This window comes from Rhinolophus sinicus, chromosome 12 (genome assembly GCF_057876585.1).
Source record: "Rhinolophus sinicus isolate RSI-liver-muscle chromosome 12, RSI-T2T, whole genome shotgun sequence".
Lineage (NCBI taxonomy): Eukaryota > Metazoa > Chordata > Mammalia > Chiroptera > Rhinolophidae > Rhinolophus > Rhinolophus sinicus.
The window spans coordinates 2,020,420-2,025,507 of record NC_142512.1 but is presented as its reverse complement, the minus strand read 5'-3'; the positions used below and the strand labels follow the sequence as shown (position 1 = coordinate 2,025,507).

The 5,088-nt window shown below is 39.1% G+C and overlaps 1 pseudogene; it reads left to right on the top strand.

Annotated features, from left to right (window-relative positions):
- Nucleotides 1-2,558: 2,558 nt before the first annotated feature.
- LOC148756423 (transcription factor Spi-C pseudogene) lies at nucleotides 2,559-3,376 on the top strand (annotated as a pseudogene).
- Nucleotides 3,377-5,088: the final 1,712 nt, after the last annotated feature.

Here is a 5,088-nt window from a genome sequence, read left to right as displayed (position 1 = left end):
GTCTTTGTCTAGTAATTCCAATCAGTGTGCTTCCTCAGAGACAATGACAGTTAGCTTTAATTTTTGTGTGAATGGGCCAAATTTTTTTCCACGCTTTGTAATTTTTCATTGAAAACTAGACATCCTGAATATTATCATGTAGTCTTTTCAATCAAGGTTTCCTCCCTCCTTAGGGTTTCTGTTGCTTGTAGGTTGTAGCTGCTTGTTCAATGAACTTTATCAACTATATTACATGTCTGTGTTCTTTATCATTTGTGATCTCTTAAGTCTCTGTACCTCTAGCTATTGTTCAGCTAGTGTTTTGACCTAAATTTTCTTGAACATTAGAAACAAAAAAGAAAAAGAAAAAGAAGAGAAAGAGAGAGAGAGAGAGAGAGAGAGAGAGAGAGAGAGAGAGAGAGAGAGAGAGAGATTTAAAAATATTTTAAAAATCCTAACCTTTTCCTGGCTTTGCAAATTCAACCTAGGCTGGGGCACTCCTCAGTGCTTAGCCAGGCCATTTACAAGCCCTCCTTAGCCTTTACGTCCTGCTACACTGAGCCCAGAGTCAGCCAACGGTGAAAACTTAGTTTTCTTGTGTCTTTCCTGAGCAGGCATCCTGCCTTGAGGATGTGTGTGTCTAAATTTCCAGCATCCAGGAGTGCCTTTGAATACCTCAATTTTACAAAGATACTCCCTCTCTAGCTCTTCACCCATGGCTTTCACTGGTCTATTGTGTGCCTCAATCTATAATGTTTTGTCCTTACTGGCTGTGGGTTGTCAGTTTGCCTTACATTGCTTTTGCAGACTGCCTGCCTCTTCACCATGAGTGAGTTCTGAAGTAGTCAAAAGGGGGCAGTGCTTTGTGTCAGTCTTCTAGCTTTCAGACAGGTTAGAACATACAAATAACTCTTTGTGAACAAGGTCTGTTCTGCACCCTCTGAAACACAGCCCAGGGTCCCACATCAGGAATACCGGCCCCCTTCTGGAAGACCACCACCAGCACTGTCCTTCCCAGGCAGTGGGTTGGAACAAAGGCAAATGAAAATGTCACAAAACATTCTATCATTTTTAAGTTGCTTTTTTTCTCTCCCAGATTTAGTGTTCACTTTGTTGATACAAAGCTTGGCTTGTTTTCTAGAGTTCTGTCAGGGTTGATTTTGACACTTTTATGTAATTTTTTAAAGTTGCTGTGGTGAAGCAGGCTCTACGATTAGCGTCTTCTCTATTCTGCCCTGATGGCAACCCAGATACATTTTGCAGTGTGCTGTGAGTTACATCCAGGGCCCCAAACCAACAAATTCCACAACCAAAGTAAATTGCTTTGTTACGATAAATCTGGATTATAATGAAGACTTTCTTAAACTCCAGCATCAGTTTATAAAAGTTTATGATTAAAAAGTACCTAAGATAAATTTTGAAATCTGAAAGATTAATGAAGACAACAGTTATACATGACATGTTTATTCTCATTCCATCTTTCAAATTTCTGTACTTTGTGATGTAAATTTTTCAGAGAATGGAGAGACTAAAGTATATTATTGGCTATTGTGACATAACTTGACTAGTTGAGGTGTTGACTTTCTCTAAATGACCTATATTTTAATGTTCAATAGACAATGGGAGAAAAGATTTGAAGGTGGAACACCATAGGAATTCAGTGAATAGACTTGCAGATATTCCAGTTACCAAGAAGGCAATCGTTTAAGCAGTTTATCAGAATGACTGAGGAGAGTCTAAAAACCTTAGATTTCCTGGAACCCAGCGGTCTAGATTCTGATTTAATAGGTTTGTAGTGAAGCTGCAGAATCTTGTGTCTAAAAATTTACTGATATAATTCCAGTGCTCAAGCTGATTTGGACATCACTGGCAGCAAAATGGCCAATTTCCTGAATTTTCAATTCACATAGTATGGAAGGCCTCAATTAGAATCATTACACTTAGAAAACCATCTATATGCTTGGTGTGGAATTCCCATCTCCCTTGAAAAGGGTCATTAGCAAGGAGTAGTTTACTGTATATTTGAGAGGCACAGATTTTTCCAGATTTTATCATCAATTGACCTATTTAGTATAAGCTTTGTCATTTCCAAAATGTCAGACAATTTTAAAATAGTTTAGAAGCTCAATCTACCATTACATGCCATAGAATGAAGTTCAATTTGGAGCATAACCTTTTAAAAAAGACCACTGTTGCTCAAATGCATCTCTGCAATACAAGAAATATGGAACCCTAGGATGTATTTGCATTAGGCTCTGTCTGAGGTGAATGCATGTAGGCAAAGAATAACCATCACATATGAGTGTGTGTGAGACAGACAGGATGGGGACATCTTAGGGGTGGTCGAGGAGATACTGTCCAGAAAAGAGTTTAAATTCTCGGGATAACAGAGAAGTAGCAGTGAGAAATGTCCATGACAGCACTCACATGAGGATGAGTTTTATATTCAAGCCCAGAGGAGGCATGTATTAGACCTTCATGGCCGCATGTGTGACTTAAGAATTTTCCTGTTTCCACCTGGTACTTGTGGATGCTAGATCGGACTCTGATGAACAGAATTGTCAATTTATTAATGAAACATTGCTTGTGTTGAACAAGACAAGCTGGGTCAAGCATTTGAAGATGCTTTTGAGGTACTGAGGCAACATTCAGCTGGAGATCTTCAGTACTCCCCAGATTACAAAAACTACCCGACTTTCATCAACCACTGTTCTCATGTCAGAGGAAATCCCAACTGCTATGGTGTGTTGCCTGCAGAGGAACCTGTGTGTAACTGGAGAACAGTAATTAACAATGCTGCAGACCTGTATTTTGAAGGGAATATTCACCAATCTCTGCAGAACATCCCTGAAAACCAACTGGTACCACCTGCTGTTCTCCAGCAAAAGGGAGGAAAAGGCAGGAAGAAGCGCCGACTGTTCGAATACCTTCAGGAATCCCTGTGTAATCCCGAGATGGCAGCTTGTATTCAGTGGGTAGATAAAACCAAAGGCATCTTTCAGTTTGTATCAAAAAACAAAGAAAAACTTGCCCAACTTTGGGGAAAAAGAAAAGGCAACCGGAAGACTATGACTTACCAGAAAATGGCCAGAGCACTGAGAAATTATGGAAGAACGGGGGAATCACCAAAACCCGGAGAAAACTAACTTACCAATTCAGTGAGGCCATTCTCCAAAGACTCTCTCCATCTTATTTATTGGAAAAAGAGATCTTCTACTCACAGTATGTTCAGCCTGATCAAGGATATCTAAGTTTAAGTAACTGGAATGCAAATTGCAATTATACATATGCCAAATACCATGAGCTAAGTCAACCTGACTGTAAATATACCCTTACATTTCATGGTTTCCTGGCATCAGAAATCCCGACACATTTTGGGATTTTTCTCTTCAAGTAAATGTTGAACAGAAAAACAATTAACTTCATTGTTGCCATCTTTTATTAAATAGCATATAATCTATGCTAACGTCGTAAGAAGTTCTGCCAATGAACAATGTTAAAATGATCAAGTCCCATTTGAAAGTACAGACTGAATGTCCTTGTTCTTACTACTGTCTATGCAATACTTCTTCTAGGTTAACAATGCCAGTAGAGATGATTTAATTTATATATTCACTTAAACATTATTTTCCCGTCATACCACACACAAAAAAAATCACTAACATATATCTGATGGTTATGCAAACAGAAACTGATTGCATACAATAGTGTTCATTTCATGCTAAAATACATTTAATGGCTTTAAAAATCTTGGCTATCCTGAACCTATATTCTCTCTGCATTTCAGACCTCGTGGTCTGTCACCTTGTGGTGCTAAAGAAACAATTATCTAAGGAAAGCGCCACTTACTTTAATGATAAAACTCCAAACAAAACTTACACCTCCCACCAATTATTTCCTTGCATTTCTCTCTTCCCTAGAGTAGATTCAAAAGCCAGCCTGTTCTTGCTCTTCTGCCACTCAGCCACAGGGAGGTGCTCTTGCCCTGTTATCTTTCTGGCCCAACCTTGGAACATGATTTCCCGCCCTTGAACTAGGTCCAGCTGAGACCAAACTGGAATAGATGAAGAAAGAAAAAGAAAAAAAGAAAAAAAAAAAAGAAAAGGTTTTTGATAAATGATAAACTAGGAAATAATAAATCCAGAGAGAAACTAGGAGTTAGGCAGTCTGGCTTGAAAGCTATGGTTTACTCTCCATGTTCCATAAGGAGCTCAGGGAAGACATTTGTTTTTCTTCCTGCTTGGCAGGTTCGTGCATGTGCCATCTGGATTACCATGAAGCAGGAGAGCTTAGCTTCCTAGACTACGTGGGCCATTCTCATCCAGGCCCACAGCTCCCTGGCGCCTGCCCTATCTAATTTTTAGCATTCCCACTCTCCTTTGTTCCACTGCCCTCCTGGTGCCCTTCCTTCCCCAGAGACTCTTAAGAAAGAACATGTGTGGGATATAAACAAAAAGCAACAGGAACAAGCAAAACAAATTCACTGATACAGAAAACAGAATGGCAGTTACAGAGGGGAATGGGGAGAGGACAAAAGGGTAAACGGGGTCAAATATGTGGTAACAGAAGGAAAATAGGCTTCAGGAGGTGAGCACACAATTGAGGAACAGATGAATTATGATGTACACTTAAAATTTACAGAATGTTATTAATCAATGTTATCCCAATAAATTTAATAAATATTTTTTAAAAAACAAAACAAACAAACAAAAACGAATTTTCCTGTTCCCTATCCTTTTCTTTTTTTTTTTTTTTACTAAGTTTATTGGGGTGACAATTGTTAGTAAAATTACGTAGATTTCAGGTGTACAATTCTGTATTACATCATCTATAAATCCCACTGTGTGTTCATCACCCAGAGTCAGTTCTCCTTCCATCACCATATATTCGATCCCCCTTACCCTCATCTCCCACCCCCCTTACCCTCTGGCAACCACCAAACCATTGTCTGTGTCTATGAGTTTCTGTTTCTCATTTGTTTGTCTTGTTCTTTTGTTGCTTTCGGTTTATATACCACATATCAGTGAAATCACATGGTTCTCCTATCCTTTTCTCATTGGGCATATTCCCACCCAGGAAACAGCTTGACCGGATGGAAAGGAGAAGAAT